The sequence below is a fragment of the Triticum urartu genome, chromosome 7 (assembly GCF_003073215.2).
Source record: "Triticum urartu cultivar G1812 chromosome 7, Tu2.1, whole genome shotgun sequence".
Taxonomy (NCBI): Eukaryota; Viridiplantae; Streptophyta; class Magnoliopsida; order Poales; family Poaceae; genus Triticum; species Triticum urartu.
Window position 1 is genome coordinate 534,959,458 of NC_053028.1, and position 24,098 is coordinate 534,983,555.

At 46.2% G+C, this 24,098-nt stretch overlaps 1 long non-coding RNA gene across 1 annotated transcript in view; it reads right to left on the reverse strand.

Moving 5' to 3' along the window:
- Nucleotides 1-591: 591 nt before the first annotated feature.
- LOC125522712 overlaps nucleotides 592-24,098 on the reverse strand; it is a 46,370-nt gene continuing 22,863 nt past the window's right edge. Inside the window, exon 3 of the long non-coding RNA XR_007289938.1 lies at nucleotides 592-728. This is a non-coding gene — a long non-coding RNA (uncharacterized LOC125522712). The remainder of the gene's footprint in view (nucleotides 729-24,098) is intronic.

The following is a 24,098-nucleotide window of genomic DNA, read 5'->3' on the forward strand; positions in this document are numbered from 1 at the left end:
TATAAAATTTGAATAATTTGCACAGGCCCCGAACCTTCTGCTTTCCTTAACTTAATGTTCAGGTGAGCAAAATGCATGTTTTAGTTTCCCTAAAAAAAGTTTGAATGGGAGCGACTGTTGCTACAGTCACATTAGCAGAAGGAATAGAGGAATCTATAGTGTTATCCTTGAGATCAATATTGTTCATATAAATGAATCTACAGACTGTAAAAAAACTAAATGGTGATACTTATCGACAGTACCTCTTTAGTATATGCGAGATCTTGAGTGAAACTTCACGTTAGTAATCGCTGAGAGTAGCATCTACTATTGCAGTGCTCGTCTGCTTGAGATGAAACTGCACCTATTAGCATGTATTATTGCAGTGCCCACTCGATGTCATTTGCATACTCAGAGGACCACCACCAGTGTTGCCTTTGAACTGGTTGGGGTTGAGCATAACACCTCACATGATGTCCAATTTTGTACCTGAAAGTAGAGCAGCTTCACAATTCTTAGTGTGGCGGTGTCTGTGACGATGATCAAGTGACTGTAGCTGAACGATAAGTCTGCACTTGATGGTGAAACATTCGACCTCTGCTGTTGGTGGCACCCTTTGATGTTGCCTTCAGGTCTAAGTGGAATGGCGTAGCAGTCGTCAGTGTTGTCGGATACCTCCTGCGCTTTTGTTTTGATTTGCTCGCTTTAAGGAACAGATTTATACCTCCTCCATCAATGAAACACACAAGCTAGAAAAGTAGGGAAAGCTTAGAACTTAGCACAACTTCCTTCAGAGTCCATGTGGTGTCAGCATTATATGCAAATCCAAAAGCTGAAATTAACAATATGATCATGTCAGAGATCTTTATAATCAAAAGTATCTAAATATGTTGTCTGTATAATGTAGCCAAGGGCTAAACTAACATGAGCAAAAAATTTGTAAGAATGCACCTTCACATTCAAAAAATCACCGAATCACAGATCCAGTTATGCATTTATTTTTCTCGCATTCCGTAAACTTTAATTCCTGTTTGTTTAAACAAGCAAATGTGAAGGGAGATCATCAGACCAAACATCTTAAACATCTGGATGACAAATAGAAGCTATAAGAGGTTGTACCTGATGTACAACAATCCTTCTTAAACAGATCTGTACCTGATGTACAACATCTAGATGACAAATAGAAGCTATAATGTTGACCAATAATTCTTGCCTGCTCCACGGATCCGTAGCACTACTAAACTCTTGCTACAATTGAAACCTCTATTCTTTTCGTTTTACTTGATTTTTAAAGCAAGCCAGTTGAAAGTGTAGCTCCGAGATTCCAGCTCTACATGGACCAAGTAAACCAAAGTAAGCTAGCTATGACTATAAAAGCTACTTTTAAATTTGACTCTCTGTCATGTCTGAATTACAGATATTTTCACCATCTTATCAAACTAAGTAAATACATCTGCGACAATGCTACTTTCTCAATACTTGAGCCAAGAAGATACAATGTGATATCAGAGAAATAACATTAACCTTTCACTCCGCCATAGGATTATATTGAAATCGTAAACCCAAGAGCACCACCAAAGCAAGCAACTCCCAGAAACGACTCCGCCTGTCTGATGTCTAGTCCTGCAGCTGCACGTCATGTCCGCCGCCAGCGATGGAGGCATGGCCATCCTCATCACGTCTCCTTCCTCCTCCATGTGAGTTCACGCTTACAAGTCTCCCCCTGCCTGCCTCCCTCTCCTCCACAGCCGCCGCACGAGCCCACGTGATCGTTGTCAGCTTCATGGGTGGTAGGGGCAGGGACCCGCCACCGATTCCGGAATCACGGCGATTCCCAGGGAGTGCTTGGCTTGCCTGCTGTCCATTCATACGGCTCTGTGTCGCAACCACTATCATCAATGGAGCCACGACCGTTGTCCTCTCCGTCTCAGGCTCAGACATACATGAGCTAGATAAATCCTTATTACTCTCCACAAGCAACGTTGTCAATGACACATATAGTGATGGGGAACGTAGCAGAATTTTAATATTTTCTACGCATCACCAAGATCAATCTATGGAGTCATATAGCAACGAGGGAGATAGGAGTGTATCTACATACCCTTGTAGATCGCGCGCGGAAGCGTTCAAGAGAACGGGGTTGATGGAGTCGTACTCGACGTGATCCAAATCACCGATGACCAAGTGCCGAACGGACGGCACCTCCGCATTCAACACACGTACGGTTGGGAAGACGTCTCCTCCAACTTGATCCAGCAAGGGGGAAGGAGAGGTTGATGAAGATCCAGCAGCACGACGGCGTGGTGGTGGAAGCAACGGTGATCTCGGCAGGGCTTCGCCAAGCGCAAGGAGATGGAGGAGTGTCACGGGAGGGAGAGGGAGAGGCCAGGGGCTTGGGCGCGGCTACCCTCCCTCCCCCCCCCACTATATATAGGGTGCCTAGGGGGGCGCCGGCCCTAGGAGATCCAATCTCCTAGGGGGGCGGCAGCCAAGGGGGTGCCTTGCCCCCCAAGGCAAGGGTGGCGCCCCCCACCCCTAGGGTTTCCAACCCTAGGCGCAGGGGGAGGCCCAAGGGGGGCGCACCAGCCCACTAGGGGCTGGTTCCCCTACCACTTCAGCCCATGGAGCCCTCTGGGATAGCTGGCCCCACCCGGTGGACCCCCGGGACCCTTCCGGTGGTCCCGGTACAATACTGATTACCCCCGAAACTTTCCCGATGGCCGAAACTTGACTTCCTATATATAAATCTTCACCTCCGGACCATTCCGGAACTCCTCGTGACGTCCGGGATCTCATACGGGACTCCGAACAACTTTCGGGTTACCGTATGCTAATATCTCTACAACCCTAGCGTCACCAAACCTTAAGTGTGTAGACCCTACGGGTTCGGGAGACATGCAGACATGACCGAGACGCCTCTCCGGTCAATAACCAACAGCGATATCTGCATACCCATGTTGGCTCCCACATGCTCCACGATGATCTCATCGGATGAACCACGATGTCGAGGATTCAATCAATCCGTATACAATTCCCTTTGTCAATCGGTATGTTACTTGCCCGAGACTCGATCGTCGGTATCCCAATACCTAGTTCAATCTCGTTACCGGCAAGCCACTTTACTCGTGCCGTAATGCATGATCCCGTGATCAACCACTTGGTCACATTGAGCTCATTATGATGATGCATTACCGAGCGGGCCCAGAGATACCTCTCCGTCATTCGGAGTGACAAATCCCAGTCTCGATTCGTGCCAACCCAACAGACACTTTCGGAGATACCTGTAATGTACCTTTATAGTCACCCAGTTACGTTGTGACGTTTGGCACACCCAAGGCACTCCTACGGTATTCGGGAGTTGCACAATCTCATGGTCTAAGGAAATGATACTTGACATTTAGAAAAGCTACAGCAAACGAACTACACGATCTTTGAGCTAAGCTTAGGATTGGGTCTTGTCCATCACATCATTCTCCTAATGATGTGATCCCGTTATCAATGACATCCAATGTCCATAGTCAGGAAACCATGACTATCTTTTAATCAACGAGCTAGTCAACTAGAGGCTTACTAGGGACGTGTTGTGCTCTATGTATTCACACATGTATTACGATTTCCAGATAACACAATTATAGCATGACCAATAGACAATTATCATAAACAAAGAAATATAATAATAACCATTTTATTATTGCCTCTAGGGCATATTTCCAACAGTCTCCCACTTGCACTAGAGTCAATATTCTAGTTACATTGTGATGAATCGAACACCCATGCAGTTCTGGTGTTGATCATGTTTTGCTCTAGGGAGAGGTTTAGTCAACGGATCTGCCACATTCAGGTCTGTATGTACTTTACAAATCTCTATGTCTCCATTTTGAACACTTTCACGAATGGAGTTGAAGTGACGCTTGATATGCCTGGTCTTCCTGTGAAACCTGGGCTCCTTGGCAAGGGCAATAGCTCCAGTGTTGTCACAGAAGAGAGTCATCGGGCCCGACGCATTGGGTATGACTCCTAGGTCGGTAATGAACTCCTTCACCCAGACTGCTTCTTGTGTTGCCTCCGAGGCTGCCATGTACTCCGCTTCACATGTAGATCCCGCCACAACGCTTTGCTTGCAACTGCACCAGCTTACTGCCCCACCATTCAAAATATACACGTATCCGGTTTGTGACTTAGAGTCATCCAGATCTGTGTCGAAGCTAGCATCGACATAACCCTTTACGACGAGCTCTTCGTCACCTCCATACATGAGAAACATGTCCCTAGTCCTTTTCAGGTACTTTAGGATATTCTTGACCGCTGTCCGGTGTTCCATGCCGGGATTACTTTGGTACCTTCCTACCAAACTTACGGCAAGGTTTACATCAGGTCTGGTACATAGCATAGCATACATGATAGACCCTATGGCCAAGGCATAAGGGACGACACTCATCTTTTCTCTATCTTCTGCCGTGGTCGGGCATTGAGCCGTGCTCAATCTCATACCTTGCAATACAGGCAAGAACCCCTTCTTTGACTGATCCATTTTGAACTTCTTCAATATCTTGTCAAGGTACGTACTCTGTGAAAGACCAATGAGGCGTCTCGATCTATCTCTATAGATCTTGATGCCTAATATATAAGCAGGTTCTCCAAGGTCCTTCATTGAAAAACACTTGTTCAAGTAGGCCTTTATGCTTTCCAAGAATTCTATATCATTTCCCATCAACAATATGTCATCCACATACAATATGAGAAATGCTACAGAGCTCCCACTCACTTTCTTGTAAATGCAGGCTTCTCCATAAGTCTGCGTAAACCCAAACGCTTTGATCATCTCATCAAAACGAATGTTCCAACTCCGAGATGCTTGCACCAGCCCATAAATCGAGCGTTGGAGCTTGCACACCTTGTCAGCATTCTTAGGATCGACAAAACCTTCCGGCTGCATCATATACAATTCTTCCTTAAGGAAACCATTAAGGAATGACGTTTTGACGTCCATTTGCCATATCTCATAATCATAGAATGCGGCAATTGCTAACATGATTCGGACGGACTTCAGCTTCGCTACGGATGAGAAAGTCTCATCGTAGCCAACCCCTTGAACTTGTCGATAACCCTTAGCGACAAGCCGAGCTTTATAGATGGTCACATTACCATCCGCGTATGTCTTCTTCTTAAAGATTCATTTATTTTCTATGGCTCGCCGATCAGCGGGCAAGTCAGTCAAAGTCCATACTTCGTTTTCATACATGGATCCTATCTCGGATTTCATGGCTTCCAGCCATTTGTCGGAATCCGGTCCCACCATTGCTTCTTCATGGTTCAAAGGTTCACCATTGTCTAACAACATGATTTCCAAGACAGGGTTGCCGTACCACTCTGGTGCGGAACGTGTCCTCGTGGACCTACGAAGTTCAGTAGTAACTTGATCAGAAGTTTCATGATCATCATCATTAACTTCCTCTCTACTCGGTGTAGGCACCTCAGGAACATTTTCTTGAGCTGCGCCACTTACCGGTTCAAGAGGTAATACTTCATCAAGTTCTACTTTCCTCCCACTTATTTCTTTCGAGAGAAACTCTTTCTCTAGAAGGACCCATTATTGGCAACAAAGATCTTGCCTTCAGATCTGTGGTAGAAGGTATACCCAACAGTTTCTTTAGGGTATCCTGTGAAGGCGCATTTTTCCGACTTGGGTTCGAGCTTTTCAGGTTGAAGTTTGTTGACATAAGCATCGCATCCCCAAACTTTTAGAAACGACAGCTTAGGTTTCTTTCCAAACCATAATTCATACGGTGTCGTCTCAACGGATTTCGACGGAGCCCTATTTAAAGTGAATGCGGCAGTCTCTAAAGCATAGCCCCAAAATGACAGCGGTAAATCGGTAAGAGACATCATAGATCGCACCATATCCAATAGAGTGCGATTACGACATTCGGACACACCATTACGCTGAGGTGTTCCAGGCGGCATGAGTTGTGAAACTATTCCACATTTTCTTAAGTGTGTGCCAAATTCGTGACTCAAGTATTCTCCCCCACGATCTGATCGCAAGAACTTGATTTTTCTGTCACATTGATTCTCAACCTCACTCTGAAATTCCTTGAACTTTTCAAAGGTCTCAGACTTGTGTTTCATTAAGTAGACATACCCATATCTACTCAAGTCATCAGTGAGGGTGAGAACATAACGATAGCCACCGCGAGCCTCAACACTCATTGGACCGCACACATCAGTATGTATGATTTCCAATAAGTTGGTTGCTCGCTCCATTGTTCCTGAGAACGGAGTCTTGGTCATTTTACCCATGAGGCATGGTTCGCACATGTCAAATGATTCGTAATCAAGAGACTCTAAAAGTCCATCTGCATGGAGCTTCTTCATGCGTTTGACACCTATGTGACCAAGGCAGCAGTGCCACAAGTATGTGGGACTATCATTATCAACCTTACATATTTTGGTATTCACACTATGAATATGTGTAGCATTACGTTCGAGATTCATTAAGAATAAACCATTCACCATCGGAGCATGACCATAAAACATATCTCTCATATAAATAGAACAACCATTATTCTCGGATTTAAATGAGTAGCCATCTCGAATTAAACGAGATCCTGATACAATGTTCATGCTCAAAGCTGGCACTAAATAACAATTATTGAGGTTTAAAACTAATCCCGTAGGTAAATGTAGAGGCAGTGTGCCGACGGCGATCACATCGACATTGGAACCATTCCCGACGCGCATCGTCACCTGGTCCTTCGCCAGTCTCCGCGTATTCCGCAGCTCCTGCTTTGAGTTACAAATGTGAGCAACCGCACCGGTATCAAATACCCAGGAGCTACTACGAGTACTGGTAAGGTACACATCACTTACATGTATATCACATATACCTTTAGTGTTGCCGGCCTTCTTGTCCGCTAAGTATTTGGGGCATTTCCGCTTCCAGTGACCACTTCCCTTGCAATAAAAACACTCAGTCTCGGGCTTGGGTCCATTCTTTGGCTTCTTCCCGGCAGCTTGCTTACCGGGCGCGGCAACTCCCTTGCCGTCCTTCTTGAAGTTCTTCTTACCCTTTCCTTTCTTGAACTTAGTGGTTTTATTCACCATCAACACTTGATGTTCCTTTTTGATTTCCACCTCTGCTGATTTCAGCATTGAATACACCTCAGGAATGGTCTTTTCCATCCCCTGCATATTGAAGTTCATCACAAAGCTCTTGTAGCTCGGTGGAAGCGACTGAAGGATTATGTCAATGACCGCGTCATCCGGGAGATTAACTCCCAGCTGAGTCAAGCGGTTATGTAACCCAGACATTGTGAGTATGTGCTCACTGACAGAACTATTTTCCTCCATCTTACAGCTGAAGAAATTGTCGGAGACTTCATATCTCTCGACCCGGGCATGAGCTTGAAAAACCATTTTCAGCTCTTCAAACATCTCATATGCTCCGTGTCTCTCAAAACGCTTTTGGAGCCCCAGTTCTAAGCTGTAAAGCATGCCGCACTGAACGAGGGAGTAATCATCAGCACGTGACTGCCAAGAGTTCATAACGTCTTGGTTCTGTGGGACAGGTGCGTCACCTAGCGGTGCTTCTAGGACATAATCTTTCTTGGCAGCTATGAGGATGATCCTCAGGTTCCGGACCCAGTCTGTATAGTTGATGCCATCGTCTTTCAGCTTGGTTTTCTCTAGGAACGCGTTGAAGTTGAGGACAACGTGGGCCATTTGATCTGCAAGACATATTGTAAAGATTTTAGACTAAGTTCATGATAATTAAGTTCATCTAATCAAATTATTCAATGAACTCCCACTCAGATAGACATCCCTCCAGTCATCTAAGTGCAACATGATCCGAGTTAACTAGGCCGTGTCCGATCATCACGTGAGACGGACTAGCCGACATCGGTGAACATCTTCATGTTGATCGTATCTTCTATACGACTCATGCTCGACCTTTCAGTCTTCCGTGTTCCGAGGCCATGTCTGTACATGCTAGGCTCGTCAAGTCAACCTAAGTGTATTGCATGTGTAAATCTGGCTTACACCCGTTGTATTCGAACGTTAGAATCTATCACACCTGATCATCACGTGGTGCTTCGAAACAACGAACCTTCGCAACGGTGCACAGTTAGGGGGTACACTTTCTTGAAATTATTACGAGGGATCATCTTATTTAAGCTACCGTCGTTCTAAGCAAATAAGATGTAAAATATGATAAACATCACATGCAATCAAATAGTGACATGATATGGCCAATATCATTTGCTCCTTTTGATCTCCATCTTCGGGGCTCCATGATCATCATTGTCACCGCCATGACACCATTATCTCCATCATCGTGTCTTCTTGAAGTTGTCTCGTCATCTATTACTTCTACTACTATGAATAACGCTTTAGCAATAAATTAAAGTAATTACATGACGTTTATGTTGACACGCAGGTCATAAATAAATAAAGACAACTCCTATGGCTCCTGCCAGTTGTCATACTCATCGACATGCAAGTCGTGATTCCTATTACAAGAACATGATCATCTCATACATCACATATATCATTCATCACATCCTTTGGCCATATCACATCACAAAACACTTGCTGCAAAAACAAGTTAGACGTCCTCTAATTGTTGTTGCAAGTTTTTACGTGGCTGCTATAGGTTTCTAGCAAGAACGATTCTTACCTACGCCAAAACCACAACGTGAATTGCCAATTTCTATTTACCCTTCATAAGGACCCTGTTCATCGAATCCGATCCGACTAAAGTGGGAGAGACAGACACCCGCCAGCCACCTTATGCAACTAGTGCATGTCAGTCGGTGGAACCGGTCTCACGTAAGCGTACGTGTAAGGTTGGTCCGGGCCGCTTCATCCCATGATGCCGCCGAATCAAGATAAGACTAGTACCGGCAAGCAAATTGACAATATCGACGCCCACAACTGCTTTGTGTTCTACTCGTGCATAGTAACTACACATAAACCTGGCTCATGATGCCACTGTTGGGGAATGTAGCAGAATTTTAAAATTTTCTACGCATCACCAAGATCAATCTATGGAGTCATCTAGCAACGAGGGAGATAGGAGTGCATCTACATACCCTTGTAGATCGCGGGCGGAAGCGTTGAAGAGAACGGGGTTGATGGATTCGTACTCGACGTGATCCAAATCACCGATGACCAAGTGCCGAACGGACGGCACCTCCGTGTTGGTGGAAGCAACGGTGATCTCGGCAGGGCTTCGCCAAGCGCAGGGAGACGGAGGAGTGTCATGGGAGGGAGAGGGAGAGGCCAGAGGCTTGGGCACGGCTGCCCTCCCTCCCCCCCACTATATATAGAGTGCCTAGGGGGGGCGCCGGCCCTAGGAGATCCAATCTCCCAGGGGGGGCGGCGGCCAAGGGGGTGCCTTGCCCCCCAAGGCAAGGGTGGCGCCCCCCACCCCCAGGGGGGGGCGGCGGCCAAGGGGGTGCCTTGCCCACCTTATTTTGCTTCAGCGGTATTGTGGGATGAAGCGGCCCGGACCAACCTTACACGTACGCTTACGTGAGACCGGTTCCACCGACTGACATGCACTAGTTGCATAAGGTGGCTGGCGGGTGTCTGTCTCTCCCACTTTAGTTGGAGCGGATTCGACGAAAAGGGTCCTTATGAAGGGTAAATAGAAGTTGACAAATCACGTTGTGGCTTTAACGTAGGTAAGAAAACGTTCTTGCTAGAACCCTCTTGCAGCCACGTAAAACTTGCAACAACAGTTAGAGGACGTCTAACTTGTTTTTGCAGCAAGTGTTTTGTGATGTGATATGGCCAAAGTTGTGATGAATGATGAATGATATATGTGATGTATGAGATCATGTTCTTGTAATAGGAATCACGACTTGCATGTCGATGAGTATGACAACCGGCAGGAGCCATAGGGAGTTGTCTTTATTTTTTGTATGACCTGCGTGTCATTGAGAAACGCAACTATCCCTAGGTGGTTTTGGTAATTCATAACAACATATAGCTCATTGAGCTAATGCTATTCCAAGATGATTATTTCAGGAAAGCTCAATGATTGGCATGGCATGGATGTGAAAGTGGAACCCTCAAAATGCTAAGGACAAAGGATTGGCTCAAGCTCAAAAGCTCAAGACTCTTCATTTTCATATTTTAGTGATCCAAGATCACATTGAGTCTTTAGGAAAAGCCAATACTATCAAGGAGGGATGAGGTGTTGCTTAATGAGCCTCTTGCTTCATGTGCTTAGTGATATGCTCCAAAACCCTCAACTACTTTCCCATATCCACATATGACCTAAACCCTAAGCCAAACTCGGTCCTACCGATTCTTCCTATCCGGCGCCACCGAGTTTCACTTGTCATTAGCCACTGCCAAACCCTAGCAATTCGGTTCTACCGATAGGGATCTCGGTCTCACCGAGATGGGGTTGCAAACTCTCTGTTTCCCTTTCGTAACTTTTCGGTCCCACCGAAAGAGCGAATCGGTCCCATCGAGATTGCAATGTAAACTCAGTGTTTCCCCTTTGTAACTTTTCGGTCTCACCGAGTAAAACGAGAAATCGGTCCCACCGAGTTTGCCTGACCAACTCTCTGGTTAGCTAATTACCAAATTCGGTCTCACCGAGTTTGTGTAATCGGTCTCACCGAGATTACGTTATGCCCAAACCCTAACCATATCGGTCCTACCGAGTTGCATCATCAGTCCCACCGAAAATCACTAACGGTCACTAGGTTTACATTTTCGGTCCGACCGAGCTTATTGATTCGGTCCCACCGAGATTGGAAAACTGTGTAACGGTTGGATTTTGTGTGGAGGCTATATATACCCCTCCACCTTCTTCTCATTCAGATGAGAGAGCCATCAGAACACACACACCATTCCAACTCATATGTTCTGAGAGAGAACCACCTACTCATGTGTTGAGACCAAGACATTCCATTCCTACCATATGAATCTTGATCTCTAGCCTTCCCAAGTTGCTTTCCACTCAAACCCTCTTTTCCAAATCCAAATCCTATGAGAGAGAGTTGAGTGTTGGGGAGACTATCATTTGAAGCACAAGAGCAAGGAGTTCATTACCTACACACCATTTGTTACTTCTTGGAAGTGGTGTCTCCTAGATTGGCTACGTGTCACTTGGGAGCCTCCGACAAGATTGTGGAGTTGAACCAAGGAGTTTGTAAGGGCAAGGAGATCGCCTACTTCGTGAAGATCTACCGCTAGTGAGGCAAGTCCTCTCGTGGGCGATGGCCATGGTGGCGATAGACAAAACCCAAGGTTAGTTCATCCCCTTAGGGGGGATATCACATCTAGGGGGAGCTTTACTCTAAGACTTGAGCTAAAGCAACTCTAAAGATGTGAACACAACAATGCTTTATGTAAAAGTGGTAACCCCACTTGAGCTTAAACGATGAGTATGACCTATGATCAAGTGTTCTCACTTGACTCCTAAGTCAATATACTCATATATAGATGACCTAGTCATCGCAAATTGCTTGATAGATGCTAGAATTGGTTGTGCATGCCTTGTCACATATTTCATTTGCCATCTTATTGTGTGAGCATGCTGGTTGCATATTTTACTCATTCGAGGACATCCACTTGTTGTTTTGATTGTTTGGTTTTATTCTTTTGCCAAGTGGATGGACAAGAATGCCTAAGAACCTCCTCTAGCTATCTATGCTTTTCTCGTCTCAAACTCTATTCATGCTGCATCACAAAATTTGATCAAGTCAGATTCGAACCACTCTGTGTGAGGAGCGCTCGGAGTCCCCGATTCGTCATAGACTTAAACTTCCAAAACCTCTTTATGATTCTCGGTCTGACCGATACCCTACTTTCGGTCCTACCGAGATCATTAAGTTGATCTAGGTTTTCGATCTCGGTGCAACCGATTTGAACTTTCGGTCACACCGAGTTTCAGTAACTGCCGCAGTTATGAATCTCGGTGCCACCGAGTTGTTCCACTCGGTCACACCGACAGGGTCGGGCTATATATAGTCACGGGCAAAATTTGGAAATTTCTCCGAACCCCTTCGCCCGCGCGATAGCCTGCTCTGCCCTCGTGGTCTCCGGATCGTCTTCTCGCCGCCAGCCGCCTCCAGTCGCTGGTCTCCGTCGCCGTCAACGGGAATTCTGCCCCGCCGTTGCCGCCGTAGCAAGTCCCCGCCGAACTAGGGTATGGACTTGATCTTTGTGCTATCCTCAATCTGATTCCTAGCACATTGTGATCATATTGATTCTATGCCACGTATTGATAAACTTCTATCCAGTCAAAACGCCCGTAGATTAGGTTTGATTCGAAAATTCTAGGTTTAGGTTTCCGCCGAAACCATCTCGGACCCACCGAGTTGAAAAACTCGGTCCCACCGATTTGGCTTATGCCATTGCACAAGTGAGACTCGGTCTGACCGAGAATTACTTATCGGTGTGACCGATTTTTGAACTCAGTGAAACCCTAGCAGTCTCGGTGCCACCGAACTGTGACTCGGTCCTACCGAGTTCACTAGTTTAGGTTCCAAAACTGCTTCGGTATCACCGAGTTTGAAAATCGGTAGATCCGAGATGATTTCAGTGGGAAACTAAAACTAAGTTTTTGGATCATTCTTTTTGCAAAAATCTCTGCATTTTGTGATGCTCATCCACTCTATTTTCTATCTCTTCTATAATCTATTCACAGGGTCAGCAGTCAGTTTGCAGCATGTCTGATCAAAGTGATAGCCAAAATATGTCAGAGCAGCAAGTGTGATGAGTGAGGGCACTAGTCCCTCCAGTTCATCTGATGAAGGCAGCAGGAGCACTCCTAGCAATTTGCCAAAGGCTGCCACGAGACAAAGGAAGAAGAGGACTTCAGATTCCGAAGATGAGGACTATGTGGCAGAGGAAGAGGCCACTTCCAAGAGAATGAGCCAGCTCAAGGCACTAAGCCAGGTCTGAAAATCAAAAGGCCAGCAGGCAGGCAGCCAATGTCAAAGGCAGAGTCAACTGAGAAGCCCATAGAGCCAGTTGCAGCTGAGGGCAAGAAAAGGAAGGAAAGGGTGAAGAAGACTGTGGCTAGAGTGCTTGGCAAAGCTTCCATCATGGAAGAGGAAGAAAGAGGCTGCACCAGCGCCCAAGGCACCCAAGCTAATGGGTGATGCCATAAGGTCAGGGGCTACTGCATCTAAGCCCAAAGCTGCCTCCAAGACCAAAACCAAAGAGGAATACAAGGAGCATTCCTGCAGCTGAAAAGAACAAGGCCCCAGTGCCTGAGACTGTTGCTGAAGAAGAGGAAGAGAATGTCCTAGGAAGCTAAAGCCCAAGATCCCAGACCACAACGATGCTCATCCTGTGGCTGAGGACATGAAGCTCAGGAGAGATTCAGGGCTAAGGAAATGGAGAGAAGCAGACCCGTATGCTTCAAGGAGAAGGACTGCCGTGGACTACAGGTTTCACACCAAGGAGCAGCAGGATTTCTTATGAGACAGTGCTGCTAGATAAGAAGCCCATTGTCTGTGATATGCGATGGGTTGATTGGACATACATCAAGGACAGTGAGGAGCAACTACCAGGAGTGATAGACAGCTTTCATAGCTTGTGGAGTAGCTGACTTTGTTGGGCAGAAGCTCACAAAGTGGAACGAGGAACTCATCATGCAGTTCTACTCCACAGGCTCACTTTTATCCAGATGGGAGGATCACATGGATGTCTGAGGGTACAAGGTACCAATCTACAGTGGCTGAGTGGGCACAGATCATTAATGCCCGCAGAGGAGCAAGATGATGACTTGGATATCTATGCCAAGAAGAAGATGGACCATAACTCCATGTCCAATATGTACAAGGAAATTCCCAATGAAGCTCTTGACACCTTCAAGTTTGGGTCTGTGCATTACCTTCTGTCAGGGCTCCCGACGATCAATTGGATACTAAGGCACACCTTATTGCCCTAAGTCTGGAGATCACAAGATGATCAGAGGCCATGCTATCAACTTGCTACATGTGTTTGATGTGCCTCAGAAGTTCAAGGTGATGAGCCTCATAGTGGAAACATATCAAGAGGACTGCAGCAGATCAGAAGAGGAGCTGCGGATATGCCCCTCAAATTCAGAGCTCATCAACTCCAAGATGGGCACGGGCATATATCTATTGGACAAGGAACACCTGCCCATCCGTCCAGATTTCGAGGACAATCAAGTTGTCATGACTGAGAACGAGCCATCATCTGCCCAAGCATTGCAAAGAAGGAGAAGGCGAGGAAGGAGAAAGCTGCCAAGATGCCTACTCAAGAGGAGGCATCTGAATACTTCTTGAAGACCAAACAAGAGCAGCTTGGTTACTTGATTGCATCCACGCTGAGGATTGAGCAAAGTCTGGCCACCCTCACTCAGAATCAGCAGAGCCTAGAGAGAATCATGGAACAGAAGTTCTATGACTTGGATGTCAAGGTAACAGAAGTTCAGTCTGCAGTGGAGCAGCTCCAGGAGGACATGCAGAGAGGAGAGGCAGGACCCACTCATGCCTTTGCCAGAGTGCCACGAGGCCCGAGGTCATCTGCCGTGCCAGTTGCTGACACCAGAGCCACCACTTCAGCACCAGCTACAGCCTCAGTTCCACCAGCTCAGCATCTACTTCAGCTCAACTCACCAGCGACTACTTCAGCCAATCCACGTCTATACGAAGCCTTCGTCCTTGGAGTGATCCAGACTCCACCACCACCTGAAGATCAAGCCTGAGTAGTCGATCTAGCACTATGCATCTTTCTAGGAACTTTTTGGTAACTTGTTGCCAAAGGGGGAAAATGTATAGATCATAGGCTTCGAGAGAGAGAGAGAGAGTGTTGCTTTTCTCTCTTGCTTTATTTGGTGGTTTTTCGAACTTTGTTTGCTTTTGAGTGCTTGAGATACTACGTCATTATTTGTGAGACATTGATGATCATGTGTTTGATCATAAGCTACACTTAATGCTTGCTTAATGCTATTATCTTATCTATCTATGTGATCATTCATTATTCTTGGTGATGAGTGCATGTATTTCATTCTTATCATTTTGAGCGCTCCACCAAGATGTATGTGACATGGAAGAGTAACCCATGACTCTAACTCTTTGTGCATTTGCAGTCCAAAGCAAATTTTAAATATGCACAAATTTAGGGGGAGCTCTTACTTATTCACATACTTCTCAAAGCGACGATATATTTCATGCTTATTATCATTTGTCGAAGCTTTGATCTATATGTTCGTCATCAATTACCAAAAAGGGGGAGATTGAAAGTGCAACCTATCCCTAGGTGGTTTTGGTAATTCATAACAACATATAGCTCATTGAGCTAATACTATTCCAAGATGATTATTTCAGGAAAGCTCAATGATTGGCATGGCATGGATGTGAAAGTGGAACCCTCAAAATGCTAAGGACAAAGGATTGGCTCAAGCTCAAAAGCTCAAGACTCTTCATTTCATATTTTAGTGATCCAAGATCACATTGAGTCTTTAGGAAAAGCCAATACTATTAAGGAGGGATGAGGTGTTGCTTAATGAGCCTCTTGCTTCATGTGCTTAGTGATATGCTCCAAAACCCTCAACCATTTTCCCATATCCACATATGACCTAAACCCTAATCCAAACTCGGTCCTACCGATTCTTCCTATCCGGCGCCACCGAGTTTCACTTGTCATTAGCCACTGCCAAACCCTAGCAATTCGGTCCTACCGATAGGGATCTCGGTCTCACCGAGATGGGGTTGCAAACTCTCTGTTTCCCTTTCGTAACTTTTCGGTCCCACCGAAAGAGCGAATCGGTCCCACCGAGATTGCAATGTAAACTCAGTGTTTCCCCTTTGTAACTTTTCGGTCTCACCGAGTTCCACTCGGTCTCACCGAGAGCAAATCGGTCCCACCGAGTTTGCCTGACCAACTCTCTGGTTAGCTAATTACCAAATTCGGTCTCACCGAGTTTGTGTAATCGGTCTCACCGAGATTACGTTATGCCCAAACCCTAACCATATCGGTCCTACCGAGTTGCATGTCAGTCCCACCGAAAATCACTAACGGTCACTAGGTTTACATTTTCGGTCCGACCGAGTTTATTGATTCGGTCCCACCGAGATTGGAAAACTATGTAACGGTTGGATTTTGTGTGGAGGCTATATATACCCCTCCACCTTCTTCTCATTCAATGAGAGAGCCATCAGAACACACACACCATTCCAACTCATATGTTCTGACAGAGAACCACCTACTCATGTGTTGAGATCAAGACATTCCATTCCTACCATATGAAACTTGATCTCTAGCCTTCCCAAGTTGCTTTCCACTCAAACCCTCTTTCCACCAAATCCAAATCCATGAGAGAGAGTTGAGTGTTGGGGAGACTATCATTTGAAGCACAAGAGCAAGGAGTTCATTACCTACACACCATTTGTTACTTCTTGGCGAGTGGTGTCTCCTAGATTGGCTAGGTGTCACTTGGGAGCCTCCGACAAGATTGTGGAGTTGAACCAAGGAGTTTGTAAGGGCAAGGAGATCTCCTACTTCGTGAAGATCTACCGCTAGTGAGGCAAGTCCTGTGTGGGCGATGGCCATGGTGGGATAGACAAGGTTGCTTCTTCGTGGACCCTTTGTGGGTGGTTGCTTCTTCGTGGACCCTTCGTGGGTGGATCCCTATGTGGACTCGCGCAACTGTTGCCCTTGGGTGGAGCCCTGTGTGGACTCGCGCAACCGTTACCCTTCGTGGGTTGAAGTCTCCATCAACGTGGATGTAGGATAGCACCACCTATCCGAACCACGGGAAAAACATCCGTGTCTCCAATAGCGTTTGAATTCTCCAAACCCTTCCCTTTACATTCTCGCAAGTTGCATGCTTTAGTTTCTGCTGCCTATACACTCTTTGCATGCTTGCTTGAATTATGTGATGATTGCTTGACTTGTCCTAAATTAGCTAAAATCTGCCAAGAACTAAAATTGGGAAAAGGTTAAGTTTTTATTTGGTCAAGTAGTCTAATCACCCCCCCTCTAGACATATTTTCGATCCTACAACGTAGGAAAATTTTTGTTTTCTGCAACGTTCCCCAACAGTGGCATCATGAGCTTGGTCTATGCGTAGTTCTCTTTGCACGAGTAGAACACAATTTGTTGTGGGCGTAGATGTTGTCAACTTTCTTGCCGCTACTAGTCTTTGTGACGCCCACGATTTAATCGTACACTAATCATACACGCAAACGTGTACGATCAAGATCAGGGACTCACGGGAAGATATCACAACACAACTCTACAAATAAAATAAGTCATACAAGCATCATATTACAAGCCAGGGGCCTCGAGGGCTCGAATACAAGAGCTCGATCATAGACGAGTCAGCGGAAGCAACAATATCTGAGTACAGACATAAGTTAAACAAGTTTGCCTTAAGAAGGCTAGCACAAACTGGGATACAGATCGAAAGAGGCGCAGGCCTCCTACCTGGGATCCTACTAACTACTCCTGGTCGTCGTCAGCGGGCATCACGTAGTAGTAGGCACCTCCGGTGTAGTAGGAGTCGTCGTCGAAGGTGGCGTCTGGCTCCTGGGCTCCAACATCTGGTTGCGACAACCAGGTAGAAGGGATAGGGGGAAAAGAGGAATAAAGCAACCGTGAGTACTCATCCAAAGTACTCGCAAGAAAGGAGCTACACTACATATGCATGGGTAAATGTGTAAAGGGCCATATCGGTGGACTGAACTGCAGAAAGCCAGAATAAGAGGGGGAAAGCTAATCCTGTCGAAGACATCGCTTCTGGCCACCTCCATCTTGCAGCATGTAGAAGAGAGTAGACTGAAGTCCTCCAAGTAGCATCACATAGCATAACCCTAACCGATGATCCTCCCCTCGTCGCCCTGTGAGAGAGCGACCACCGGTTGTATCTGGCACTTGGAAGGGTGTGTTTTATTAAGTATCCAGTTCTAGTTGTCATAAGGTCAAGGTACAACTCCAAGTCGTCCTGTTACCGAAGATCACGGCTATTCGAATGGATTAACTTCCCTGCAGGGGTGCACCACATAACCCAACACGCTCGATCCCATTTGGCCGGACACACTTTTCTGGGTCATGCCCGGCCTCGGAGGATCAACACGTCGCAGCCCTACCTAGGCACAACAGAGAGGCCAGCACGCCGGTCTAAACCTAAGCGCACAGGGGTCTGGGCCCATCGCCCATAGCACACCTGCACGTTGCGTACGCGGCCGGAGAGCAGACCTAGCAACCTCCATTACAAAGGAAGTCACGTTACGCGGTCCAACCCGGCGCGCGCCGCTCAGTCGCTGGCGTCACGAAGTGCTTCGGCTGATACCACGACGTCGAGTGCCCATAACTGTCCCCGCGTAGATGGTTAGTGCGTATAGGCCAGTAGCCAGACTCAGATCAAATACCAAGATCTCGTTAAACGTGTTAAGTATCCGCGAACATCGACCAGGGCCAGGCCCACCTCTCTCCTAGGTGGTCTCAACCTGCCCTGTCGCTCTGCCTCCAAGTAACCGTCGGGGGCCGTCGGGAACCCAGGCCCACCTCTACCGGGATGGAGCCACCTGCCCCTTCAGCCCCCATCTCCGAACATTATCACAGGTAATGTAACTGTGTAAAGTATATCGTATATGCCCGTGATCACCTCCCGAAGTGATCACGGCCCACTGGTATAGCATGGCAGACGGACAAGAGTGTAGGGCCACTGATGGAACACTAGCATCCTATACTAAGCAGTAGGATAGCCGGTAATGGTAACAACAGTAGTAGCAAGGACAGGCTATGCATCAGGATAGGAATAACGGAAAGCAGTAACATGCTACACTACTCTAATGCAAGCAGTATAGAGAAAAGAGTAGGCGATATCTGGTGATCAAAGGGGGGGCTTGCCTGGTTGCTCTGGCAAGAGAGAGGGGTCGTCAACACCGTAGTCGTACTGGGTAGCAGCGGTGTCGGTCTCAATGTCTAGCGAGAGAAGAGGGGGAAGAAACAATAAATATAATGCAAACAAATGCATGACGATGCATGACATGACAAAGCGTGATGCTAGGTGCGCCCTAACGCGGTACGAGGTGGTACCGGTGAAGGGGGGGACATCCGGGAAATTATTCCCGGTGTTTCGCATTTTTGGGCAAAGGAGCCGGAGTGGGGGAAAGTTGCGTGTTTGCTATGCTATGGATGCGTGGCGGATGAACGGGCTGTGTATTCGAATTCGTCTCGTCGTTCTGAGCAACTTTCATGTACAAAGTATTTTCATCCGAATTACGGATTAAAATATATGATTTTCTAAAGATTTAAATCATTTTATGATTTTAATTATATATTTAATTCCAACATTATCCAAAACAGTGTGTGATGACGTAGGCATGACATCAGAGTGATGTCAGCAGGTCAACTGGTCGGTTGACCAGTCAAACAGACAGGTGGGTCCAGTGGGACCCACATGTCATTGTCTATTAACTAATTAACCAGGTTAATTAGTTTAGTTAACAGATTAGTTATGTTAATTAACAGTAGTTAATTAGTTTAATTAGTTATTAGGTTAATCTAATCAGGATTAGTTAAGTTAATTAATTTAATTAACCAATTAATTAATTAATATATTTTTTATTATTTCCTTTTAATCTTTTTTTATAAACGTTCCAGGGGCTAGGCCCCACATGTCATTGGGTCAGGGGGCCTTAGCGGGCGCCGGCGCACAGGTGCGGATGCGGGCGCTGGGCGCTGCCCGTTTGGGCGCACGCCCATGTTACCAGGGGGTGCTGGCCACGGCGGGGCACTGGCCACGGCAGGGCGCCGGAGCAGCACGACAAGGGGGCGCGCAGCGCAGGCGCGCGCGGCCAAGGCAAAAGGCAGGAGCGGGAGGGGCTGCGGTGGCACGGGACGGCCCAGGCGGGCGCGTGCGGGCGTGGATGCCGGCCACGGCGAGCGAGCGGCGCAGGCAAGGCGCGTCGGGGCGGGGCGATGGGCGCAGCCAAGCGGAGCGGCGCGCGGCCAGGGCGTGGCGCGGCAGCGGTGAGCGCGGGGCCGGAGCGCGCGCGGGGTGGAAGCCGCGGCCAAGGGCATGGCCGAGCGGCAGCGGGCGCGGGCGGCGGGCGCGTGAGCGGCGGTGACCGCGGGGAAAGGAGGAGGGGCGGCTCACGGTGCGTTGTAGGGAGCGGGGCAGCGGGGGTCAGTGGAGGCTGGGGAGGGCCGTTGTGGAGGGGGGCGGGGACGCGCGACGGAGTGGAGGAGGACGGCGAGGTGGCGGCGTCCTGGCATGGGGGGCGGCGAGCTCCGGGCGCGGGGCGGCGTCGAGCGGCGTCGGCCTCCTCTGGATCCCGATCCAGATCGGGAGAGAGGAGGGGGGCGTCGTGGGGAGAGCGGGGGTGGGGGTAGGTTAGGGTTTCGGTCATGGGGGGGATTAGTAGGCTAGGGCGCGGGGTGGGCCGGCCCATTTGGGCGGCTGGGACCAGCTGTGTCACTGGCTGGGCCGAGGTCCAGTTGGCCACGAGGCCCTTTTTTTGTTTTTTTTGTTTAATTTTCTTTTATGTATTTTGTTTCTTTTCTGTTTTACTTTGTTCCTCCTTAATTTTAGCTTTGTAAAGTACAAAATGACCCCTAAATTAGTCTACCACTAAACCCACTACCATATAAAGTTTAGTCCCTAAATAGGATAGCTTAACATTTTATTAATTATAAAAGGCATTTCAATAATTGTTTTGCTACTATTTTATTTGCTTTAGAGTATTTAAAGATTTTATAACAGTGGGGTTTCTTCACCAATATTTAATATGGATTATTTGAATCACCCCGAACATTTTAGTTTTAATATTTGATAACTTTTAATGTTTGCTTGATTTTGAATTTGAAATCGAACCGTTTTCGAACTAACGCGAGATTAGCAATAGTAATCAAGGTGACGTGGCATCATTAGCAGAGGTTACTGTAGCTTGATTACCCGGGCGTCACAATTCTCCTCCACTACAAGAAATCTCGTCCCGAGATTTAAGAGGGGAAGTGAGGGGGAAGGAATTTGGTTACGAAATTCTATCGAGTTTTCTTGATCTTGGTTGCTCTTCTCGAAGCGGTCGATCCACTACATTGATGTCTTCATTTCTCTGCTTCGGTCATCATGATGAAGTAGGCATCCTTTCTTTGGGAACTCCATCTTACTTACGTAAAATGATAAGGGATAACTCGAAGGAAGGGAACTCTACACGGTTGCTTATCCGGTAGATAACATTAGGGAAGGTGGCGAAAAGTAACTCTCGAATTGAAACTTAAGAAATTATCGAGAGCAAAGTAAGAAGATGCAAAGTAGAACTTTCAATCGCATGGGAAATCGTTTGTTGCCTGAAACGAAGTGTGAAAGGGCTTTAGAGCAATGGGAATACGCATTGCATCTGATACCAGAATAGAGCACTAGAAAGGTGGCCCATGAATTAAATACGAAGCCAAGCATGGAGAATAACCATTAGAAACAGGGTTGTACAGGAGAGTCGGGTTTCGATCCTGTGGAACTGTGGGTTATGGGCCCACCATGTGGTTTAAAAATAGGAGCGGTGACATCTTGCACGATCATGATAGCAAGGCATGTCAGAGAGTAGCATGTCAGTTATGTTGGCAACAACATCGGTACGAAGGGCGAGGGATGAAGAGAACCATTTTCCTGCTCGTTGAACGAGGCGAACCAATAGGCAAAGTTCTCGTCCATCGACAGTTACCAGAAGTCATCAACAGTAGAAACAGGGTCTTGCTGACAGAATTGTACACCGAGGTGTTTACATAAGCAGGAGAATACTACTGCCTAGATCATATAGCTCACAAAAAAAGGTTAAACCAAACAATGGAAAGAAAAAAACATGATCATTAGTTTAAATAGAACAATGGAAAGGAAAATGTGTTTAAACACATATTCAAGGATATATCCTCCCCAAGGATAAGTAGATCATGATATCCATGACAGGATATAATGTAGAAGACTCTTTAGGTGAGGGGAGAGAAATTTCATGACATTACCCATACAGTGGTGTTTGGATAATTGAGCAGGAAACATTTAACATTGGGCTTCAAAAGTTCTTGTTGAAAATCGGAGTACCATAGACATGCTTCGAGATAGCTTTGACATGGCCAACAGGTAAAGGTCAGGCTATCGATACACAAAGGATCCATCAGGAACAACTTATAGAATAAGTCTTACAATTTCCTCATGGAAGAATGGTTAAACTTACCAAATAGGAAACTGATAACAATATGTCCTCCGGCCAGGTGTCCTAGGAATGACATCACCTTACTGGGTCATATAAGGACCAATTTTATAAGTCTTTGGAAATATGTTCCAACCATCATATCTGATCGAGATTCAGATCTGATTGGTGCCAGGATGCCTCAGACTCAGGATGCCTGAGAAGAAAAGGTGCAACACAATTTGACGAGATGACATTGTGAGATTCTCAGAAATGATCTATGGAAGTGAGCTCTGAAACAAGAGTTCATCAGTAAACCAATGAGAGGATGAGGAGGTGGCTGATAGGCTCAGCAACAAATCATCGAGATTTCCAAAGGATTGATTTCCACAATTATGTGAACAAGGAAATATCATTTGTCGGATCAAATGATATAATGATGTATGCTCGAGGGAAACATACACAACTGAACAATGATAGAAGGGTGCACCCAGGAATCTGGACTAGGTAGCATGATCAATGTTCGAATGATGATTCAATAAGCAATAGACTTAGAATGAAACTGTAGACCAATAACTTCAAAGCAATAGGGTTGCTAGAAGTTTAGATTTTACACATCACAGACCATTTGTCAGTATTACGGTTAGAAACAACACGGAGACCAAGAAATGAACGCAAAAGGCGAGAGATATTACTATATCAAGAATTATCAAGAGGTGGTAAAATTACCACGACATTCTTGACATAGAAGGTGGTAACAATCCAAGGTAAAGAAGAACAAATGCTGGATAGCAAGGATCTCAAGGTATAACACAAAACACAATAAGTTTGTGTTGAACGGAAGGCAATAAAGTGGTCGGTGATAACACAAACCATTGAGGGGCGAGGATGGTACTTCTCATCATGAATTCAATTGATATCCTAGAAGGGGTCAAAATGTTGATGATGATCACGACACATTTGTCGAGAGGTTTCAAGAAGATGTAACCGATCGGCGATGACATCAAGTCCACAGAATGATGAAGCGAGAAGTTATTGAAACCATAGGTACGACACAAACTTGAAATCAAGCTTGTCATTCAAGGACAATTGTTATGACGAGGAAGATCGACGTAAGATTAGCTCTCCTCGAAATTTTTGTTCTAGGAAGGACCAGGTAGCACAGTTAAAATCGGCATGACAAGGATATAGCCAAGTAGGCTAGGAATGACGTGATCGAGTTCAAATTCGTAAGTCATGAAGGTTACCACGATTTGTTTAATCGCGGTGCAGACTTCAGTCAATTATCGGTGTCTTTGAGTGTTTAATAACTCAGAGCCCGTGAAAATTTTGGAGTCAGTGAGAATGTAGCACTTGTTGAAGAACTCATAAGAAGTTATGTGGTTCCATGATAATCTCGAGATACCAGGGGGATAACACTCGATGACAGATCAAAGTAGAGGTTGGACTAGGGTAATGCTCTGCAGAAGACAAGTGCTCAAACTTGCACAAGAAATGGAATCAAGGAGAAACATGGCCAGAACCACGTCCATAGTTACAAGATGAACTTATATCAAGGGGATAATTACTTTATGAGAAGCTTCCATGATAAAGGTATACATCGGGCCCATGGGCATGAACACAGGGTTCAAGGTCGACTCCCACTTGTTCAACATATAACCTTTCATTCACCTCTCGTATTTTGAAAATGACATTAGTTGTTGAAAGTCTTTACCTGCTGTAGTACCAGATAAGTATGACCCGAGAAAACCTTTTGGTTCATACAGTTTGGGGAAGGCATAGGTTCAACCCGTCAGGGTATCATGGAAACATATACCACAAGCTTCAATCTTAAATACCACCAGCTCGAAAATAGAGCATGGTTGAGAAAACAGAGGATACAATTTACCAAAAGCATTATGTATCCGAGGAAAGGCTCACAAGATTATTGAATAAGGAGGGCACTGTTGAATAATAATCCAATAAAGATCTGACGGTCCATAGCGGAGC